This window comes from Camelus dromedarius, chromosome 6 (assembly GCF_036321535.1).
Source record: "Camelus dromedarius isolate mCamDro1 chromosome 6, mCamDro1.pat, whole genome shotgun sequence".
In the NCBI taxonomy this organism is placed as follows: Eukaryota; Metazoa; Chordata; class Mammalia; order Artiodactyla; family Camelidae; genus Camelus; species Camelus dromedarius.
The window spans coordinates 89,428,788-89,453,383 of NC_087441.1; the positions used below are offsets into that span (position 1 = coordinate 89,428,788).

A 24,596-nucleotide genomic window follows, 5' to 3' on the forward strand; every position below is an offset into this window, starting at 1 on the left:
TTAGGAGAACCTGAGATGCTCTGTAAGCAAAGTGGCCTTTCCATTAGGAATGTGAAGAGAAAACCACAGAAGGCAGTTAATTTCCAAAATGCTGCTGTCTGTCCGAACAATGGGTCATTTTATTGTTCCTCTAACAAAAAGGAAAAAGTTTTAACTATTAATTTTATAAACATTTTTATTGAGTTATAGGCATTTTACAATGTTTTGTCAAATTCCAGTGTAGAGCACAATTTTTCAGTTATACATGAACATATATATATTCATTGTCACATTTTTTTTTTTGCTGTTTAACTATTAATTTTTAAACCAACTACAAATTGGCTTGCACTTAAAAGTCAACCACCTGGTTAGCATGCAGGACTTAGATTGTGACAACCTGGACTCAGATCCTGGTTCCACATCTGTGGGCAGAGTAACCATGGCCACATCTGTTAACACATATGTTTCAGCCTTGGCACCTTCACCCATCATATGCGGTGAGTGGGTGCACAGAAGAGACCCAGTGACAGACAGCGGGTCAAGTACACAGCATGGTTTAGGCATGCATTAAAGACTCAATAACCGATCTGCTCACTCTAGTAAGAGCTGCACTTGGTAGGAAGGAACAGTCTGGCAGGTACCCCTCAACCCTATGCTATGTGAGATCCATGCTGGGGGGAGTTTGGATCCACTCACCCAGCTGCCCTCCCGGACCAGTGACCAGGCTGTCAGCCATCACCAGCAGGAGAGGGCCAGGAGCTGCTGTGTGGTCCCAGGTCCTCACCAGCCCCCTGGGGTGCCACTCAACATGCAGGCCACAGGCTGGGAAGGTCCAGCTCATGCTGGTGGGAGTAGCTGTGCAGAGTGGACAATGTCCCCACCTGCACCAGGTAGAGGAGGCACTCTGAGCTCCCTGATGGCACTGGCTGCTTGTCACACACTCATGGAGACAGAAGGCTGGAGCAAATCCTCATCCATCTGACAGATGGATCAGTTCCACTATGTACAAGCACAGTTACCACTGAAGTTGCAAGAACAGTGACTGAATTCCTCTTATGTCTTCTGAGGTGCCCAACTTCTAGAAGTGAGAGAGTGTGTAGCCTTTCTCAGGAGCCCAAGCCAATTGTAAAATATTTAAGATCAAGATAAAAGATATGTACACATTATTAAAATAAAAAAAATCATAAGAACAGTAGCTCTCACAAACAGAAACTATTCACAATTTCTATACTCAATACATTACATATAACATTTTCTAAAATTAATTCAACCCATGTTGAGTATCAGCTTCATCACAGATTAAATATATTAAAACAAACCACAGCCAATGTTAGGAAAACAAGTAAGTGAGTTGTGCTTCACCCACATGATGGGCTGTCAGGTAGTTACTAAATATCTTTCCACAGAGTATTTAACCATAAAGATACATCAGGGATAAGTCAATATGCAAAATACAACCTCAGGAGCACATTGTACAATTAGAACATGAAATCAGATGGAGGGTATCCCAACTGTGCTTAAAATGTGTGTTGTTTGTCTAAGAAAAAGAGCTCAGTAGACTATACCAAAAAAGTGTGGCACAGTCCTCTGGGCAGGTTTGTGGGTCATTCTATTTTCTTCTTTACATTTCTCCATTTTACCTAAATTTTGTACAGTAAATGTAATTTTTATAAATAGGGGGAAAAAACTGCATTAAGAAACAGAGAAAAATTTGAACAACAACTTTCTCTGGGCCTGCACGTAGTGTGAAACTTGTTTCTGATGCACAGGGGAGGCCAGGAAGCAGACCCACAGGCACAGGCCCTGACCTTGGCCTGCACTGACCTCTGAGGACGTGACCTCAGAGAGGAGCCAGGTAGGACCACACAGCAAGTGGCACCTAAACACCTCACACCCAGGAGGGGGCAGTGTTCTGAGACTGGATGAAGGGGCTGCGAGCACAGAGCATGCTCTGCAGGACTCCTGCCTCTCCTCACCCCCGGGCAAAGGGGACACTGGCAGGGTGCAATGACAGAGGGGAAAGATTTGGCTTTTTCCTCCTGACTGTAGACACATCAGCCTCCCCCTGCAGTGATTTCTGAACTTTGAGGTATTAAAGCACCAGCATATTAGTACATCATCTCTGCAATGTCTTGAAATAAAACAGTGACTATTTTTAAATGAAATAAATGAATTGTTTTTTAAAAAAAACTAGTTTGCATTTTTTAAATTTGTCTTAGTTGATTTACAAAATTCTGTTAGTTTCCAGTGTATAGCATAGTGATTCATTTATTGCATTTTTAAATGGAGCTTAGCACATAAACACACAAACCTATATTTGCACAAAAGATACTTGTAATACACAAAATAACAAACATTAGTATCAGGGGTTGCCTCCAAGAAGGGACGTGGAGAAGGAAAGGCATGTCTGAATTCCCAATGTAACCCCCTCCAGATAGCTTCAATTTATTAAAAAAAAAACTTTAAATAATTCATTTAACTAGTCCATTGTACCAAATGTATATATATATATATATATATATATATATATATATATATATATATAGTCTCTTGAAGCCTGAATTAGAAAACACTTCTGTTATATTTTGAAAATTAAAACCAAAAAGTGACATTGCAGAGCATCCTACAAGTCAAGGTGAACAATCTCTCCTTCTTGGCTCTTAAAAAATTTTTAAAAAGCAAGAAACAAATCCTCTCCAGAGGATTGTCACAGAACACAAAATCATCCTCCAAATGTTCATGTGCCGCACCCACTGATACCCAGATTACAGTTCAGAATGAAAGCCAGGAAAACCCTCCTGTCAAAGTGACACCGGGGCCAAGCAGAGCCCAGGGACATCAGACGACTGCTGACACCAGACTGCACAAATCTGCTACTGCAAATTTCCAACTGCCAGTGCCACAGACACTAGGCATCTTCCACTTTCTCACACAACTGTGTTTAAAGGCTCTTGTTACCTTTGCTAAGTACAGGTATGTCTTCAAAAGTGGTGCTTTAATTAACAGAAGGGTTTTTTCTTTCACTGCTTCCTTCACCTCAAATCAGGTTAGGCCCACAGACAGAGCAGAACTCGGTGCCCTGCTGACCATTGGGATAGTGTGAGTGACCCCATCCCTGCTGTCAATGATGATTCCTGTTAATGTGTGTTCACCAACTTGTCATGATGTCCACTACACAGCTAAGGCCATCACTGCCTTCACAAATACCACAGAGACCATCAGCATGGGGACTTTCTCAAGTGTTCCACAAGCCTATCTTCAGGTTGGAGCAATAAGCCCTTTCTTTCTTACTGAGACTGAATGAAATTTCCCTTTCCCTACCTTCCATCTTCCTCCCAAATCCAAATTCCAAAGTGGACAACTAACATGTAAATTCTGTGCACTTAATCTGGAGGAGTCAACTTCTCAGTAAGATAAATCAAAGCTTTGCAAAGAAAAGCCAGAGAGAAAGGAATCTTATTGTGGAATCAGGAGGTTTTAATTTGTAATCCACTGGTTCCCAGTGTGGGTCCACAGATGGATTGCAATAAGACTACTTGTGGGGACTTTAGAAAGACAAAATACTGGGCCTGGCACCCAGAAATTCTCATCTGGCAGAACCAGGATAGTGGTTCTCAACCAGGGGCAATTTTGCCCCCAAGGAGCACCTGGCAATATCTGGTGCCATTTCTCGCTGTCACACTTGAGGGAGGGGAGGCTGGTGGTGGTGCTTCCCCTGGTGGGTCAAGACCAGAGATGCTGCTAGACATCCAACACACAGCTCAGTAACCTCCCCTCCCCTGAGGACTGCCCGATCCAAAATTTTGAGGCTGGAAACCCGTGGTCTGATATAAATTCTGAGAATGTGTATTTTGAAAAAAACACTTTTGAGGAGACCTTGCTGCATAGATCACTTTGAGAACCACTGGGCCAGTGTTTCCTGAAGTGTCTCCTACTCCATGGAACAGAAACAGCTTAGGGGTGGGGGAATATTTCTGGTTAAATTTGGAAGTGGTGGAATAAACAGAGTTTCCTAATGTAGGCATTTTCAGAGCCTTTAAGACATCACTGTCTACTGAGAATCACCACACAGAGGACACAGCATGTGGAATCTTCCAAGTTAAACATCTATGCAACTCCTACTCTTTTTTCCTACAAGTAAGGGAATAGAATACGCAGGAAGCATTTTGGAAAACAATTTTATCATTTATTCCCCCAAATTTCAGTCAATTCCCTTATATAGAGGCAGATACATTACACCTAAAAACAACAAACCCCCCCACGAAGAACAAGCAGCTTCAGGGGAAGTTCTGCAAACTCATGGAACCACAGGAGCTCAGATCCACAAAGGGAAACCCTTGAAAGACATTTATTTTGTTTCATTTTGTTTTGTTTTAACAGATTCTATAGTATATTTTCTTTTTTATGATCAGAAGTAAAAGAAGCCAAAGAACCACACCTACATATTGATCTTGTCTTCCTGAGGATACCTTAGATTCTAATGAATGTAAACAGACAAAAGCTGGACAAACTCTACACCAGCAGTAAAAACATAAATCACAGAAATTGCTCTGTACAGTGTTTGAGCTCAGACCTGAATGTGATGAGTTCCTGTGCACTTGAGTGCATGGGAAAGGAAACCACACCACACAATCTTACAGAGGCCTCTAGAATCACCATTTCTTCCACATTAGACAACTAAGGTCACTTGGGAATCATGAAAGTCACTTGTCCTTACCTGAAATGCAATGTAGAGTCCTGGTACATTAAATAATTTGAACATAATTTCTGCAAGATATTCTTTATTTTCTGGTGTATTCAGAGGAGGTTCTGTCTGTAAGGAAATATTCACTATATTTAGTGTTCACCCAAATTTCATGTAATTACATCAGAACAGCAAAATGTTAATCTAAAAGCATGTTCATTAAGATGCTGTACAACTCCTTAATTTGACAGACAGAGTACACCCAGAGTGATTGATTAAACATATTTTGGCTGTGAGGTTTAAAATCTTTGAGAGAGTAAAGCCTCTCTAAACACTTCTGCTCTTACTAATCCACCCCAAAACAAGAACAAGCTACAGAAAAGGAAACTCCACCTCGGATAACAGAACACCCAAACACCGTGAATCTGAAGAGACATGCACTGAGCTGCCAAGGGCAATAACAGCCCCACTGAGACCAGATGAGTGAGGACATAGAAAGAGAACACCAGTGACTTCAGATACCAGGCAATATCCAGTTCTCCAGAGAAGAACAAAAGCAGAGAGCCCTTGCTTGGAGTCAGAGCAGTCTGAGCAGCACAGCTGCAGGAGCCTCGCTCCCCAGGCCCCTCCCCTCAGAGCACAGGTGGCAAGGTGAGAAGTTACACCTCCACCATCTGCTGTGAGAAAGACAAGCCTGGGACAGAATCTGCTTCAGCCAGACACTGCCCACCACCCAGCCTAAACCAGACACACAGCCAGTTCAGAAAGAGCTCCCCTCACTCAAAGATGAGGAAAGAACACAAAAAGACTAGCCAAACATCAAATAAAAACACTCATAGAAAAAGAGAGTGGAGAGAGAAAATAGGAAAAAACAAATGGCAGATAAAAAACATGTACCCAGAAAAATATAAAAATAAAGCAGATGAATATCATGACATAGATATCCGAGTTTTTTAAAATGTCTATTTAAAATAATAACTATTATCTAATAGGAGGAAATTAACAGGATTACAGAAAGATAAAAATAAATAAAACTGCTTTTTGTCATTCAGCAATATGTTGAAAATTTTTCCATGTTAATAAATATGGATTTACATCACATATTTAAGCTAGGGAAAAAAAGAGAGAGAAAAGGAGAAAAAAAAAAAAACAAAGAAAGGAAAAAAAATCTAGGCCTTTTGGCAAAAAAATAAATAAATAAAAATCCACATTACCCTTTGTTATATACTGAGCTGTGTGTCCCAAAACTCTTATGCTGAAGCTGCAACCCTCAGGTGACTGTGTTTGGAGATGAAGCCCCTAGAGTGGTAATCCAGGATCAGTGAGGTCACATGACAGCACTAACATCTCTGCAGGATAAGGCAGAGGGATCAGGGAGCTCTCTCTCACTCACACACAGAGGAAGAGCCACACAAGGACCTGGTGAGAAGGAGGCCATCTACAAGCCAGGAAGAGAGATCTGATCATAAACCAACCATGATGGCACCTTGATCTCAGACCTAAAGCCCCCAGAGCTGTGAGAAAACAACTGTCTGTTGTTGAAGCCACTCAGCCTATGGTGTTTTGTTAGGCTTATTGAGCAGAGCAACATACTCTTAAAGCAGGAAAAGGGCAGCCTGTCTTGGCCATTGGCACAGCTGCATGCAGGACACTGGGACACACAGGGCCACATTTACAGACTTTTCTGGCAGGAAAATATGACCCCAGAATTCTATATCTGGCCACACTGCCAATCAAGTCTGTTGCAAAAACAAAATGTCTTTAAACATACAACAACTTGAGAGAATTTGGTTTCTATGAACCCTTCATGAATTAACCATCAGACAATAAGCTTTAGCAAAATAATAAGAATGCATAAAGTACAGCCAAAGACTTACAGTGAGCAAGTAGTCCATTTAAGATGTAGGGATAAATGCTTTTCTTTTCTGGGAGAATCTATAGCTACAGAAGAGAATGTAAATATTATAAATTAAAACAACAGGAGTAGTATCAAGTTGACAGGCACAGATGGAAAGGAGGAAAATATAAAGACACTGATGCCCTTGTGTCATGGAATCAAAAGATATTGTTTTCTTGGTAGAGCAGCAGAGACACCAGTAAACATAAAGTCACAAACATAAATATCAGAGTAAGTTCACTAACATAAACAATCAAAAGCAGGTGATAGAAGAAAGGAGGAGGAGGTAAGAAATGTGGCCATGTACCAACGTGGTCACTAAGCACAGTAGGAAGTAATCATCCCTAAACAAATACAGGTAAATATCTTATACAAAAGTACAGTTATGTTAAAATATGTTTCACCAATTATCAGAACGAATATGCACCCAATAGAAACCAAAGAGAAAGTCAAGCCTGAGTTTTAAAATATCCATACATAAATAAAACACACTAAAACCAGAAAGCACAGCACCAGAAAAGCAGCTGTGACCACACACACCTGCCACACAGCCCAGGCCATTTCAGCACGGGCAACGGGATAGCTCCAACTCCAATCAGCCCAGCTACACCCCACCTTCGATTTTACCAAGTTTGGAAAGTGATTTCCTCTCTCCATGCATAATTAGCACTGACTTCACAGGAGTCTAAACAAAGTGCTCATGGCAGCACCTGGCATGGGGAACGTACTCAGTGAAAGTGCATTATTATCACTAAAATCATCAGCATGTACCAGTGAGAAACTCACGTACTGAAGAGGAAGTCTCTGAACAAAGACTATGAGACAAAATCAAATTCCATTGTCAAGCCAAGGGACATCTAAAACAAGGTGTCTCAGAGAGGTGCACAGTTGTCACAGCTTCCAAGATCAGAAAAAACATAACTGCACATAACAAGGAACTGATTACACAGATTAGGTCACATGCATAAAATGTAACACTTTGCAGCAATTAAAAAGGATGGGCAGTGTGTCTGCAGATATGAAACAATATCTACTATAAATTTGCTACATGAAAAGAGGCCTCTCCATACATACACATTCTTAAATATACTTCTGTATCTACAACATTTTTTTTAAAAAGCAAGGTGTATGAGGGAGAGAAATGAGGAGCTGTTTATGGGCACAAAGTTTTGATCTTGCAAGATGGAAAAGTTCTAGAGTTCTGTTACATCACAATATCAATGTAGGTAATGTTACCAAATGATACATTTAAAACTGTGTTAAGTGGGTAAATTTCATATATTTCAAATTATAATTTCTAAAATTTTTAAAGTAAAAATCAAAATGTACCATAGTATGTCAATTTTGTTACCATTTTATGAATCAAGTTTATGTATAATCCATGTGCCTGCACATAATTATTGCTGGTTAAGCACCAGTAAAGTTGGTTTCCTCCATGAAGGGGATCTGGAAGGCAACACAGAAGTGGGAAAGAGACACTCTTGAACTGGAAATCGTACTGCACCTTTTGAATTCTGTGCTGTGTGTATGCTAACTCTTCAAGCAAATAATCAAATCTGGCTATCAACTAGCTGGGGGCTTTAGTTTATACTCCTGTCTGATACAAAGCTCAAACATCATGCCCCAAGTAAGTTTTAATTACTCTGATTAGAATCAATACACTCCCTGAATGGGAGAGAGAAAGCAATCTTAAGACATAGACAAGAAATAATAAAGTCATCAAAAGCAGATTGTAAGTAAATGATCTAAACGTTATTCAACAACACATTACTTATTTTAATGTGCCTACCTCAAGGGGCTGAGATCAAATTAGTTAATACCTTAATGATCCCAGTACACATTTAGCACTGTGTTAGTGATTACTATATCAGATTTTTTTTTTAGTTTTCTTTCATTTAAAGCACATGAAGAATAGCTGTGGATTCCAATATTTAGGTTACAATATATCTCCTTATGGCACCTCCTATCAACCTGAAAAACAGGCCTAATAACTACCTACCCCACAATTGTCTGTGGGATTAAATAAGTGAGTTAATTCATGCAAATGCTTGGTGGGGAGAGGGCTGGGCCTTTAGCAAGTGCTGAATATATCAACAAACAACTGTAATACCAAGAATATATCTCAGGCCAGAAGAAATTGAATGTATTAACTCCAGAGACCTAGAGTCTTCTCTTACCTTGAAGAGGAATCCAAGCACCTTAATAAGTTAATTTTATAAACATAACATTTAAACTGATTAGAGGGGGGAATAGGATGAAGAGAGGAAGGCTAGAAAGGTATGCAAAGTGGGAGCATAGTCATGCAATGTTTCCTTCCTGCCTGGTTTAAAAAAAAATGTGAGCCTATAGAAGGCATTCCAACAAGAAGTAGATTAACCCTGGCTCTGGATTCTTCCTGGGTTTAATTTCAGTGTCAAGTGATGTTCCAAATAAATCCCAGATGAATGAAAAATATATATAAACATCAAAGGAAAGTAGGTTTACTTACATAAAAATTTACAATTATAGATGTTCAAAAACATAACCTACAAAAAATCAAGTGAGAAAAAGTATCTGCTTATGACAAAAAATTCTTATATGTTATATGAAAGAACTCACACCATAAACAGATTGTGGCCATACATACAACAGAATATTATTCAGCCCTAAAAAAGGAAGGAAATTCTGACACATGCTACAATGTGGCTGAACCCTGAAGACCTTATACCAAGTGAAATAAGCCAGTCATGAAAAGACTAATACTGGATGATTCCACTTATATGAGGACCCAGAATAGTTACAGTCATAGAGACAGAGGGGGGATGGTGGGGGCTAGGGCTGGGAGAGGGGGAAAGAGAGTTATTCTTTAATGTGGACAGAGTTTCAGTTTGGAAGATGAAGAAGTTCCTGAGATGGATGGTGGTGATGTTTGCACAACAATGTCAATGTATGCAACTCACCAAACTGTACATTCAGAAATGGTTAAAATGATAAATTTTATGGTATGTGCATTTTATCACAAAAGAAAAATTTAAGTAGAATAAAGTTCAAAGAAATCATAGCAACAATAAAAGCAATAAAACACTGATATGTACAAAACCCAGGACATGAATAGGCAATTCACAAAGGAGAAAATACAACTAATAAATACATGAAAAACTGTTTAAGATCAAAGGTATTCAAACTGCAAATTAAAAAGTCAAATAATCAAAAATGATATTAATCAATCCTAAGAGTTCAAATAATGTGGCTTCTTGTACATTGAAGATTTCAGTGTGAAATGGTATACCAGAGATTCAAAATTATTAACACATCTGGACCTCCAAATTATATATATATATATATAATTTTTATATTCTTAATATAAAAATGCTCTAAATATAGAAAAAATTGTGCAAATATTAATTTATGTTATGTCTTACAAAACCAAGAAACTGGAAACAAAAGTAAACATCTAAAAATAGTGGGGCTGCTAAACAGACAGGAAACAACCACTGGATACATGATTGCATGACCATTAAAGCGAGGATTATGAAAACCATGCAAGAAAATGGGGGAGAGGGATGGAGGACACAATATTGAATGAAAAATCATATAAAAACATGAGTGAAAAGATTAAGTATAGCTATACTAAATGATAATATTTATGATAATGGGATAGGAGTGTGAAAAGCCCCACAAGAATCTTCCAAATTTTCTAAATCGCACTTATAGTTCTATAATAAGAAAAAAAAAATTCATTACAAGAGTTGTGAAACCCTGAGTTACAGCCTGTGTGTGAAGGCCACAGAAACTCCCAATACAACTTCCTGGTTTATTTCTCCACAGGCGGAGAAGCTAACAGAAGAAAGACTTCACCCCAGGGCAGAAGCCACAGCACATCCTGGTGTGGCTTTTCCCTAGCCTGTTGGCTCTGTAACGTGGAAAACACTTTCCATATCCAACCACAGTTGTGAAGACAGCTGAATTCTTGATCTGCCACTGTCTTCATACCTGTAATCACATCATTATGGCAGGCACTGCAATTTCCCTACCCAGTATCTATTCTGCCTTCTGCCTTAATGACAGACCACTGATCAATCACAGGCCCAGAAAACAGCATTTCCCAGACTTCCTGGTGTACAGGGATGGCTAAGTAAGTTCTGGCCAATAAGAAGCAAAAGTTATTGGATGTGTCTTCTGGGAAAGCTCCTTACAAGGTTGAAGGTAGACTCATGTAGTAGGCCCACTTCTGCTCTTAACCCCTTCTTTCCTGGAATATGGAGGTGATGACTGGAGCTGCAGCAGCTAACTTGTGATCTAAGGCAATCTTAGAATGGAAGCCATATGCTAAATATACTAGAGCACACAGATCCCTAATGACACCAGAAACCTGACATACCAGCACTGCCCTCCCTGCTACAAATGACTTTAAGAAAAATAAAACCTTTAACTTGCTTAAATCACTGATTTTTACACTTTAGTACTTGCTGCCAAACAATTCACCATCTGTGAAGAACTAATATTAAAATCTATACACTTCCATTAAGAGAATGTTTACAATAAAATTAGGTTCTCCTGGCTCCTGAATCAAATTCAGCATTATTAAAGATACATTCTTCTGGGTTCTCAGAACCATAATCATAAATCTATGTTTTCCTCAATCCTCCTTTTCTCCTATGTTTACCACCAGTAATTGTTCCTTTAGAGGACTAATTTAAATAAAACCTTCCAAAAACCATTATTTATATATAACGAGATCTAAATTGGAGATATCAAGTTTTTCTTATTTTTTAAATACTGAAGTATATGATTAAAACTTCACATGAATGCAAATTACATAAGCATTGTATTCATAATAATGGTAAAATATCATCAAGTATTAATTCAAAAATGAATAATTAGTCAGTACTATAAAAATCAATCCATATTTCTGGATAAAGAAAGCAAGCTGAACACATGCAACTAATATTGCTCCAGTCTCAAACCTCTCCATAACTGCAGTAAAGAAACATTTTTAAAAACATAAATCCTCAAGGAAGGGCAAGTAGGAGTGGAGATGACAATATACTGAAAATGGGAAGAACACGGGCCAGCAGTAACAGACTCAGCAGCACCAAGGATGTCCAGCTCCACACCAGCCAGTGCTAGTGTACAGGACAGAGCAGGTCTGAGCCACCCTAATGAACCAGGAAGGGAGTTACTGCGGTAAGCCAGGACAAGCCACATGTCATGGTGATTATTATGTGTCATCTTGACTGGGCTAAGGGGTACCCCGAGAGCTGGTAAACGATTCTTTCTGGGGTGTGTCTGAGAGGGTGTCTCTGGAAGAGCTTAGCATGCAGCAGACTGAGTAAGGAGACCTGCCCTTGCCAATGTGGGTGGGCAGCACACAGGCTACTGAGGACTTGATTGGAAAAGGATGAAGGAAGGGTGATCCTCCATCCCTGAGCTGGGACACACATCTTTCCTGCTCTCAGGTGGATGGCAGAGCTCCTGGTTCCCAGCATCCTTGGGCAGCACTGCTGCTTGCTCTTCCTCCCCTGATTCATATTCAGAAAGGTTTGCAAATTTCCTCTACAGTTACAATTCAATTTCCCTTCAAGAGCACTGCAGTTCTTTAGAATATATGATTCTGTCTTGAACTCTGGGCAATTCAGTATTAGAGAAAAGAGTGTGGTTCCCATTTGCTATCTGTTTAGTCCACGTGACCAACATGAGTTGAGTCTCTGAAACTTCTTGAAAAACATGAGCCCTACTGAGCTCATTCCCACCATGGATGTGCAGATGTCTGTCATGGCAGTCAGAAGGGACAATTTCATAGGCTACTGAGGGAACTTTAATTTAAAACTTTTAGACTCTTTTACACCAAGAAGCCATTAGCTGATGTAGTGGTTCAGTAAATGTCTTCAATGAATTTCTGGACATGGCCACAAATCCCTGTACCTGCTTCACTCCCCTTCAATTATCCCATTAACTGATGAGGAAGGACATAAGCCTGAGATAAAACCACCCTTCTCATAACTTCCTCTTTCAAATCATGCAGCAAACACACCTCCTAACTTCAAAGTACAATAAATGTAGCACAATATTTTCTTATGTTTAATGTAATAAACAATTATTTTTGAAAATTCTCTTCAGATACTCATTTTTGGCAAAGGACTTAAGCTTTTCCATATTCATATCAAACACCTACAGTTCGTTCCCAGCAATTGGTTTTATTGTACTGCGGTGTATATGCCAGCTAGAGCAGAAAAATTCCTGGTAGGAAAAATTTCCTGTGGGCTGTGTCCTGGTGATTGCATTTGCTCCACGGGCCTAAGACTCAGACTCCCTCTGAGCAGAGCAGGATGGGGCAGGCAGGGAGAGGAAGCTGGGCCCCAGGCCCATGCCTGGAGTCCTATCAACAGGTAGTTATGTGACGTATGAGAGAAGGGAACATGCCAAGCATGGCAGGTGGGAGTCTGTAATTTGTTTTGGCTGTAAAGACAAAGCCACTCAGACATACTGTCAGTTTCCTGGCTCCATGTATTTTACATAAACCATCATAGATACACAGGAGAGAAAATACACAGTGGCCTGTAAAACACAGTACTTGGACGTGGCAATTCCTATTTGTGAAGATACAGCCAGGAAAAAGCTTAGAGCACTTTCAAGGACTTGATTTAATACACACAAAATATATAGATTCCACTAACTACCATAACAGCCTTGTACTTAACATATTTTAAGCCAGATAATTCTAAAGAATATTCCATATTTAACATTAGGAAGAATTATATAATTGGATCAGGGACCATTTGACAATGCACTAGCATGGAAAAAATGCAAAGCTAAATTATGTAGGTTTTAATGTGCAGCCTATGTTACATGCAATTGCTCTCCTTAAAGTAAGTGTTTTATACATGTAATTAATTTTAACTTAAAAAGAACATAAAACAATGAAAACAGGCTCCACAACCAAGAGACATTTCTCTTCATTTCTCTGTATTGTTTTATTTCATCTGAACAAGATCAATTACATCCACAATATCAGGGCCTGTAACTCAGCTCAGTGTTAGTGTGAGATTTAACCTTGGCAAAACAGCACCTTGACTCAGCTCCCTCTGCTGTAAGAAGCAAAGGTCAGAGCCAACCAGTTATTTCAGGAGGACACCTAACTACACAGGTGGTTTCCTACCCAAACCCATTCCTCCCTCCTCATTCCTTGCTGCTGGAGGCCGGTTTAGGTACTTACTTCTTGGGGCCAGGTGATGAGATGTGGTCCCCTCACCAGCAACAGGAGAGAATCTTGACTCATCAAAATGTACCAAAGTAATTTTGTTCCCCTCTAGGGCCCACACTGGGCACGGACAGACAGGGCAAATCTGCTAGGAAGGTTTCTGAAGATGAGAGTCTTAATTCTAAAACTCTGAAAGTAAATACACCAAAAGTCAGTACAGGAACTCGGGCAGCCACCCTGGGGCCTGAGGGGAACCAGCACAAGAGGCCAAACAGGTGAATTAGGCTGGGTTCTCACCTCCATCTCTGAGCTGCTCAAGTAACCAGTCCTGAGTGGCCTGACACTGGCATCCTGTTTTGTGGGATAATAAGCCCTCTTTGGTTTTGGACATTTTGGTTGAGCCTTCTGTTATTTGCCCAAAAAGCACTCCAACTCATACAAAGAGCTTTAGTGGGAATTAAAAACTCCCCAGGGAAGAATATCCTGGGTTTAAAATCTAAGCAACCAAGAATCCACAGGGCTCTTCTCTCAGTCCCAGTTACTCACCATCAAAAAGTGATGGCCCTCAGGTTCAGCTCAGGGAAAATTAAAAATAACTTGTTCCATGAACCTCTCCATTAGATCTCAGTCTTCAATTATTCCATGTCTTATTGGCCACTAAAGCAAGAGAAATCAAACTATGTCAAGCTTCAGTCCATGTCAGTAAGAGCAACAGTTTTAAAAACAATGGCCCAGAAGAGACTGAGTTATTAGAGAAAACAGGTCCTTTGCACTGGGTGAATGTTAATTTATGTAAAGAAATAACAGGCACTTTACCAGAAATATTAAGTTATATTATCATTTATATTCTACTTTACATCTCTAAGTACAAAGTATCATCTTAACAGTGGAGTAATAGATGCAAAAGTACAGCTAATCCGCCATACCATTCCATTTGGAGTTTGGAGGTTTTTAGAACAAATACCTAGTTAAACAATTTTAGTGCTTCTTTTTAATTAATCAGTCTACAGCTCTTCTACATCGGACAGGTCAGTGAGTCAACCTGCAATTTTCCACAGAAGCAGATCTTGCTCTCACATGAAGCCCAGCATTCCCAGAGTCAATCCTGCATTCTGGGGTTTCTTAAATTTACTTGATTCCCCACATGAAAAATACCTTGTTCAACTAACACAACACTGTAAATCAACTATACTTCAATTTTGAAAAATACCCCATTCAAAACCAACAACAACAAAACCTCTTTTCCAACACAAGAATAAAATACACAGCTCACAAGTACAATTGCTATGAAATCTACCATTTTGCATGATTCATCCTACTCTCTGTTCTTGATGATACACTTACAGAAGCAAATCCCGGTGGGGAGTTTACCTTTGTGGCATACGTGGGTTTATCTATGGCCTCATCCCTTATGAAAAATTCCAGGTCATCAACTCCCCTCAGCACCCTCCTTTGGGCTTGGTCAACCACTTTTGCTGACTCTCTGATGGAAATACCTTAGGGAGAACAACGCAAAGATTTCTGTCAGCATCCATACTCATTTCAATGGTCAAGGAAGCATAATATAACCCCTGTGTATGTACAAGTAAATTTTCAATGTCAGGGTCTCATTGGAGTTGAGAGTGTTCACAGAAAAGACGCTATCACAGAGCACATAAATTAATACAGAAACCTTTCTTATGTTCTGGTATTATTTTTAGTGTGGCACAAAGGAGCCTAGCTGGTCTGCTTTTAATAATGACAAAAGATGAATTACTAAATTTTTCAGTTTCATCTGAAAAAAAAACCCTCATGATAGTGAAGTGAAAAGCACATATCAATCGGTTCCAAATTTTAGAATACAATGTAGAAGGACACAAAATTAAAAATATAATGTGAAAGAAGAAAATAAACTGAAAAATGCTCATACACTCTCAAGTCATTTTAATAAAACTGTGTCACACAGATTTAAAATATATTTTTATTCTTGTTACAAAATCACTAAAAGAAAAAACTGAGGTTGCTGACTAATATCTCACAAGAAAAATTCAATAATCAAACAACTGTATTATGTAAAAATATTAATGGCTTTATGATATATTATTTTAATAAAAGTTTAACCACGATATTTAGGAATATACTTATAGTTAATAATCATATGAAACTTCACTGTAGAATTTAACATCTAATGAAATGTGGAAAGCTTCATGAAGATTCAATTTTCCACTTAAATTCCTAACCCCTGGTCACATTTTGCTTTCCCATAAACTCATCTTCATCAAATTTATTCCAAAACAAATGAGTAAACATATACAACCATTTTTAAAAGTAGAGTATTTGTAGTTCCCAATTTATTAGAAATGAAGAATAACAGCAAAGCTAAGGGAGTGAATTTTAAACCTTGCCCTCAGAAAGGCATCTTGAAATAATAGCTTGAAAAGGTAGGAAAAAGAAAAGAGGTACAGGACAGAAATCACTTTGCTCACCTCCTCTTCTGACTCCATCTCACTGCCGCACTTGGTCCAGAAGCTTTCAACTTACAGAAGGTGGCACAAATCCAAAGCGCAGGATTTCTGCAGGACTAAGGCAGCAGGCGTGACGTGGACGTGCTGGGGGCGGAGCCCAGAGGAAGCATCCGGGGCAGAAGCAGCGGGCGTGCCAGGACCACGAGGCCGAGAGTGGGGCTGGGGAAGTCTGGAGGGCCGGGACGAACTGCGGCAACTGCAGCCACAAACACACCCGTCCCCGAACACAGACCCCGCCACGGGCGGCGCACTAACGGGCGGCGCAATGATGGGCACCGCGCAGCCACCTGTGCATACGCAGCACGTCAGAGGGCCCTGGCGGGACGGCCCGCAGCCGACCCCAAACGCCTCGCGCAGCCGCGGCGCTGCTGCAGGGCCGGCGGGAGCCCCTGAAGCCGTCTCCCCGCACCTCGCGCCCCGCTCCGCCCTGGGCGGCGGCAGCAGCTGCGGGAACCGGAGCGAGCGAGCGGCTGGCTCCGGGACTGAACGGCCGCGCCGCCCTGCGCCCCGACTCGCCCTCGCCCCCTCGCCCCGGCGGGGTGGCGGCCTCCGCAGGGGCCTCGGCAGCGAGAGCCCGCCTCTGCGATGAGGCCCAAGCCCCCCTAGGCCGCGGACCTAGGACAGCGAGGGCTTCAAGAAGCGGGCGGCGTCCCTGTCCTTCCGGAGCGAGCAGGAGGACGAGGTGCTGCATGTGGGCAGGCTTCGGTCCCGGACCAGTGGACTGGCCCAGGAGGAGGACTGGAGCCCCAGGAGGAGCCTGCCAGTGCTGCCGTGAGGGAGGCTTACCAAGAGACTGGAGTCAAAGGAAAGTCAGGCAGACTCCTGGGCATATATGAGAACCAAGACAGAAAGCACAGGACATATGTCTATGTCCTTACTGTCACTGAAATATTAGAAGACTGGGAAGATCCTGTTAATACAGGAAGGAAGACAGAGTGGTTAAAAGTAAAGGATGCCATCAATTTCTCCAGTGTCATAAGCCTGTACATGCAGAGTATCTGGAAAAATTAAAGCTGGGTTGCTCGCCAACCAGTGGAAATTCCACAGTCCCTTCCCTTCCAGAAAGTAACACCTTGTTTGTAGCTGCTGCACAGAGAACCTCTGGGCTGCCATCCAGCATAAGATAGACAGGGTTGGAAGGACCCCTTCCACCATGTGCAATCTCATGGGCAGAGGCTTCTTTATTTTCCTTGACAAATATCTGAATGACGCTTACAAACTGAATTTGCCATGCGGGATTTTTTTAACAATCTGCTTGATTTTTAGGTGCTTTCAAATCTTCTTTAAAAAGAAAAAAGATAGTGTAAAATATTTTAATAAGCCAAAGCCATGTGGAATTTTTTTTTTTAGATGCCTTAAATGTGCTCTCCCACCCAGCCCACCCACCTTGTTATTTTGTTTGGCATTTTCACTTTTTCCCCAGTATTTTTTTATCCATTTGATGTCAGTCTGTGGTTTTTGTCAGATCAACATACTTGTGGGTATATTATCCTGGTGAATTGTCTTCTCATTCACAATATTAACATATTCAATGAATCCATTTGTCAACTCATTTATCTCAATTTTCACAACTGGTACTATGTCACTAGCTACTTGATATGGCCAATTCCCCTTTAACTCAATAGTCCTTTAATACAGAGTTTAACTCTATAGAGCTGGTGAGTTTTAGGCAGTTACTGTAAGCAAAATGCATGTAGTAGATATCTTATCATGGAACCTGTATTCATGGAATTGAATTAGGGTGCTCAGTTGCCAATTCCCTTTATTCATAATCTCTCTTTACACAGAACACACAAGAACCATATTTCCCTCAATGTAAATTGCTGCTTTTAAATATATATTTTCAGTTTGAATTTAGTGACATCTCTTCAGTTAAACTTGCTGGTTACCAGTAAACACCTTAAATAGCAGTCAGTGGTGACTGCATCAGAATTGAGTAAAATGGCCTTCTTGTTCACCTGTTACAGACCTAGGTTTTTAGGGTGCCTCGGAATGTCTCATCTTTTATAGGTGGTCAGCAGGTAGGTACTATTTATCATGTAACTAATTACTGGGACACTGGAATGTACCTAAGAATTATTTTGTCTTATTTTTATATTCACATAAATCCAAGAATCCCATCTAAAACACATAAATACCTAATCTGAAATGCCTGTACTTCCTCAACCAAGTCAGAGATGAGATGGGGCAAGTAAAAGGTGGTTCTCTATGTAGATATTAGCTTTTTGTAAAGATCATAACTGTTGAGTATAAAGTAGGAAGAAGCATCGTTAGACATTTGTTGTACAAATTGTTAACCTTTAAGAATATAATTGCTGCTGAAAATACTGCTGTTATAAAGAAAATCAGTGCCACCATTTTGAAACTGGGCTCTTGTGCCATAAAAGCAGCTGAGCTAAATACGAGTATTAGTTCACAAATTAAGGCTGCCAAAGGAATAAGACAGAAAAACTTTAAACAACTGACATTTCATTCTAAATTATGTAGTGTGATCAGACATGATCTTCCAGAATTTTTATATTTTTCTTTGTACAGAGGTTATGTTTTCTGGGTGTTTTTTTTTTTTAAAGGAAATACTTAAAAATCCCAGAGATTGACACTTGTTATCAATCTTCAGTGGACTAAGTTTTTCCTCAGTAATCTCTGAAGTTTCTTTAAATTATATACTTAACACAGAAGATAAATTGATTGTATTTGTACATAACACTGTGTCCACCTGAAATGTCACAATTACTGGGGGGCCTGGGTATGTTGTACATTGATATTCTTAAAGGTAATAATGCATGAATTTCTTTTATAAACTCTTGGACTATGTATTTGATGTGTAAAATATGTACAGTATTAATGTCAACCATTTCTTAAAGGTGAGCCTATAAATATTGTTGTATCATTTTCTTTGGTCAGTAACATTTGGACCAAGTAGTGCCACTTGGGTCAGGATTTTCTTCAGTGCCATTTAGCAAAACATCTGTCTTTGGTCTATGCAACTAGCAAAATTTTGTATAATGCATCAGAATACTTCAGAGTTGTCACACTTTAAATTTCACATGAGGGGTTCTTCACTATTTTTGAACTCAGCCCACTGAAGCTAGAGGAAAGGCCCTGAGGATATTTATTTCTGTTAAGAGAAAAAAGCCTACATTTGCAGGCTCAACAATTGAATCTACTACAGATAAAAAATAGTGTCTACTCTCTCAGTCCCTCAAAGTTTACAGAGTGTTGGGACTTTCATTTGTGCTGCTTTCTGTTGGGTAGTTGGATAAAACTGGGCAGCTAAAATTTTCAGTCCCAAGTGCCTACTAAATTAAAAAAAAAAAAGTTTGTAAATTGACTTGCAGACACAAAATAGCAAGTATCCTACATGTTTGATTTTGAGTTTTCTTAATTTCTTCTTTTTTTTTTTTTTTTTGTAAACAGGTGAAATTTTCCAACTAGGCACATGCCATTCAATTTTCTGTCTATCCCATAGTTGTATAAAGTAGCAAAACTGAAGGGAGGAATGATTGTTGTATACACTTTAAAATTGCTTTGTATGGTCTCATTTGAGATAACTGGTGTAAGAATCTTGATGTTTTATATATTTGGAAATATCAAATTAAAAAATTGAAATTAAAAAAAAAATCCTTACACAGTCTGTCAGTGCAAGTTCCAGTCTATCAGTGCAAGTTCCAGACTCCATCCTCTGTGCAAGATCAAACTTAATTATGCATGGATTTAGCATTAAACTGCCAAGAGAACATGAAAGACTATCAAGAGACAAAGGCAAAAAGGTTCTTCAATTCATGATTTTACTCAAGTTCACCAAGAATTTGAGGGCAATATTTCTACTCAAAAGAAATAAATCACCACCCTAAAGAAAAAGTGCTAATTTAGTGAGAATGAAACTACCATGCCCAAAAATTTAAATGATAACAAAATCAATCTCATCTTTCCCAAAAGGTAGATACAAGTACTCTGACCCCAAATCATAGTAGACCTGTGTTTTCATGCCCCTTAGAAATAACAACAACAAAGTGCATACATTCTGTTAACTGTTATGTGGAAGCACCTAAACCCATGAAAGTGAATAAGGGTATATAGAGCTTATACCCATAATCTTTTGTTGACACCTATGAAAAGCAAGCTGTGGACCAAAGAGCCCTTGTGAACATGATGGAGAACCAAGTCTAGGAAAGCAGCTGTAATGAGTATCTCCAAATACTTATGGAGTATACATAAGACTTATCATAAAATGAAGACTTCAGTCACCAGCACCTGTCTCCAACACACTTCAGCTTACACAGGACCCTGACTCAGGTGTACACAGAAAACACAAGAAATGTGCAGAAGACACTAAGATGGAAGGGAAAATAAATATATCAGGTAACAGGACCAACACCTAAACCGTGCAAGTGGTTACATACACATGGCATCTCCATGCACTGGAACAGCATGAGGCCATGAAAAATGATAAAGAAGTTCTTCTTGTATGAATCCAGAAGGTTCACTAAATTGCAGTGTTATGAGAAAAAAAACAGGATACAGTGTATGCAGTATGCCACCACCTGGGTAACAACGCATCTGTGTATGTCTGCTGGTATCTGTAAAGTTACCTCAGAAGGAAACACAGTAACCAGAAGCACTGTTGCCATCTAAGAGGGGAAGTGGGTGGGAGAAAGTTAATTTCACTGTAACTTCTTTTTATATCACTCAACTTGTATGTCACATGAATGTATTACCCATTCAAAGTTAATTAAATTTGGACTTCTGCTTCTGGAAAGATGGATAAACATACTTTTCCCTGCTCTTCCCACTAAGCATGGCTAGACTCCCTAGGCTTTATATTTGAAAGAAACAAAAACATGCTGAGAGGTGAAGAGAATTTGGCAGACTGGCCAGGGATCAGGACCTGAGGAACTACACAGTGGTGACTTCCTGAGTTTTATTTTTGTCTCATGCATCCCACACTAGGTGCCAGGGAAGCCAACAACCCAGAAACGCCAATGGGAGCAAATAAAAAATGTCCCCAGAAAACCTGCTCTCTCCAGCCAAAGGAGATGAAGGGACAGTGGAAACACAGAAAACTTACACAGTTACTGCCTGACTCCAGCCAAACATTACAGGAAGACAAGCCCCCACCTGCAATGTAGACACCACATGCGGAACGAGGACCTCCATCCCCCTCACTGCCTCCATGTTTGGGTTATGACAGGAGGCCCAGTGGAACATCAGGAATTCCACAAATGACAGTAGGGCACCCCCTGCCATCCCAGAAAGAAGGTACCTGCAGAGGCCTTGGGGGGAAGCCCGAACTCTGGTCCACAATCAGCAGTAACATGGAGCCCCTCCCCAGATGAGTGTCAGCAAAGGCCAAGATTAAAATCTGAGCTTCAAATCCTAACTGGCATTATCCCCTTCTCCCTGCTGGAGCATTACCAGAAATGACTTACTAAAACATAATATTTAAATAAGATCTGGAACCTCATAATATAATACCCAAAATGTCCAGCACTGAATAACAAAAATTCTCTCAACATAGCAAGAACCAGGAACATCTCAAGTGAAAGGAGAAAAGATAATCAATAGATAAGAACACTGGCATGACACAGGTAACAGTTACCAAACAAGACTTTAAAAGCCATCACAGAATGCTTCAGTGAGCAACTACAAACACACCTGAAACAAATGAAAGACAAACAAACAAAAAAGTCAGCAAAGAAACACAAAATCACAGCAAAGGTAAAAGGCCACATGGAAATTTAGAACCAAATAACCTAATACCTGAAATAAAAATCTCAATACATGGACTCAACAGCAGAAAAGAACAGATGAATCACTGAACTTGAAGACACGACAATAGAAATTACCCAAACTGAAAAACAAAGAGAAAATAGACTGAAAAATGAACAGGGCCTCAGGGACAGATGGGCGCAATATCAATGAATATGACATTTATGCATTCTGAGTCCCAGAGAGGATAAAGCAGTAGGGCTAGAAAAGTATTCAAAGAAATAATGGCTAAAATTTTGCCAAATTTGTCATGAATGAATGAATAAATAAATAAATATAAATAAATAAACAAACCTAAATATTTAAGGCTGAACAAATTCCAAACAGGATCTTAACCCAAAGAAATCCACTCTGACATATTATAGTTAAACACCTAAAAACTAAAGACCAAAGAAAAAATTCTGAATGCCTCCAGCAAATTTCTCATCAGAAATCAGGGAGCCCAAATGAAGTTACATATTTTTCTAGTGTTGAGAGAACTGCCCACTCAGAATTCTGTATTCTGCAAAAATAACCTTCAAAAATGAAGAGCAAATCAACTAACTATTATCTATAAAATAGATAAACAACAAGGTCCTCCTGTACAGCATGGGAATTCAGTACCTCATAATGGCCTATATATATAAAGTTGAATCACTCTCTGGTACACCAGAAAGTAACAACATTGTAGATGGACTGTACTTCAACAAAAGAAAATGTTTTTACTTTAAGTATGTATTTTTAACTGAAGTATAGTCAGCTTACAATGTTGTGTCAATAAAAAAAACTTTTTAAATAGCAAAATAAGGCATTCTCAGATGAACAAAACTAACAGAATTTGTCAACCAACATATCTACTCTAAAAGAATGAACAAAACAAAGAGAAAATGAAAAAAGAAGGAATCCTGGAACATCAGGAAGGAAGGAAGAACAATAAAAATAGTAAAAATATGGACAATTACACTTTCTTACTCCTTTCTGTTTGCTAAATTTTGTTTGGTAGTTGAAGCAAAAATTATAATGCTGATGCACTTCTCAGTGTGTGAAGAGGAAACATACAAGACTATCATAACAAACTGTTAAGTGTTGACACCAGCAGACTAAGAAAAGTTATGTGTATATGATGTAATGGTTACAGTAACCAGTTAAAAAGATACACAAATAGCTGTAGCACAGGGAACTATATTCAATATCTTCTAGTAGCCTATAATGAAAAAGAATATGAAAATGAATAAATCTGTATGACTGAACTACTATGCTGTTCACCAGAAACTGACACAACATTGTAAAGTGACTCAACTTCAATTTAAAAAAAAAAATGATACACAAAGAGAAGCACTCAAAAACACCACAGATAAGTCAAAATTAAGTTCTAAAACATTTTCAGGTAATCCACAAGAAATCACGTAAAGCAAAACAGAGAAGTGAAAAGCAGAACAAACAGAAAAAGGACCAATCAATAACCACAATAAATCTAAGTGGTCTAAACACACAAGTTAACTAACAGTCAATTTAAAAAAAATGACTGAGCTCTATGTTGTCTATAAGAAACACTTCAATTTAACAGTATAGAAACATACTTGTTTTACTACACTTCAGTTTATTGAGTTTTACAAATTGAAGGTTTGTGGCAATTCAGAATCAAGCAAGTCTATCAGCATCACTTTTCCAACAGCATTTGCTCACTTTGTGTCTCTGGGTCACCATTTGGTAATTCTCACACCACTTCAAACTGCTTTATTATTATTAATTTGTTTATGGGATCTGTGATCAGAGGTCTTTGATGTAACTACCACGACTCACTGAAGGCTCAGTTGATGGTTAGCATTTTTTAGCAATATTTTTATACTAAGGTACATACATTGTTGTTTTAGACATAATGCTATTGCACACTTAACAGACTACAGCACAGTATACACATAACTTTTAAATGGACTGGGAAACCAAAATTTCATATGACTGGCTTTCTTGTGATATTTGCTTTATTACAGTGGTCTGGAACCAAAACCACCACATCTCCAAGGTATGCCTATATGTAGGTTAAAACTAGACAGATGAAAAAAGATATTCCACATAAACATTAATCAAAGAAAGTATGAGTGGACACATTGCTATCAGAAAAAGTAAAATTTATAGCAAAGAAAATTACCACTAACAGAGAGGGATACTAAATAATGATCAAAAGTCAATCCATCAAGAAGACATAGCAATTCTAAATGTGCATGTACCAAAGAAGAGTGCTGCACGATACATGAAGCAAAAACCGAAAGGAGAAGTAGAAGAGTGCACAGGTACAGCTGCAGACTTCAATCCCTTCTCTCAGCAACTGATGGCACAAGTAGAAGGGAACTCAGCAAGGATACAGGACTCAGCAAAACTATCAACATGCAGGGTCTAACCAACACGAAGAGAGTACTTCGTCCAGCAGGAGCAGAACGCACATTGTTTTCAAGTGCACAGGGGACCAAAGTAAACTTAATACTGATCATAATACAAACCTCAAAACTTTAAAAGAACTGAAACCATACAGACAATGCTTTCTGACTACAATGGAATTAACCCAGAAATCAGCAAGAGATGGGTAACGAGAAAATACCCCCAAAC

At 39.3% G+C, this 24,596-nt stretch overlaps 1 long non-coding RNA gene and 1 pseudogene across 8 annotated transcripts in view; one reads left to right on the forward strand and one right to left on the reverse strand.

Annotated features, from left to right (window-relative positions):
• LOC135321543 (uncharacterized) overlaps nucleotides 1-16,554 on the reverse strand; it is a 59,158-nt gene extending 42,604 nt beyond the window's left edge. Inside the window, exons 1-5 of one of the 8 annotated variants that reach the window (XR_010381395.1) lie at nucleotides 16,206-16,554; nucleotides 15,112-15,236; nucleotides 14,287-14,397; nucleotides 13,756-13,900; nucleotides 11-4,792 (exon numbers count right to left, since the gene is read on the reverse strand). This is a non-coding gene — a long non-coding RNA (uncharacterized LOC135321543). Of the gene's footprint in view, nucleotides 1-10; nucleotides 4,793-13,755; nucleotides 13,930-14,286; nucleotides 14,398-15,084; nucleotides 15,237-16,205 lie in introns of all 8 variants that reach the window. The other 7 variants (XR_010381401.1, XR_010381398.1, XR_010381394.1 and 4 more) reach the window with 7 other exon arrangements.
• Nucleotides 16,555-16,860: 306 nt separating this feature from the next.
• On the forward strand, nucleotides 16,861-18,504 carry LOC135321544 (diphosphoinositol polyphosphate phosphohydrolase 2-like; annotated as a pseudogene).
• The last annotated feature ends 6,092 nt before the right edge of the window (nucleotides 18,505-24,596 follow it).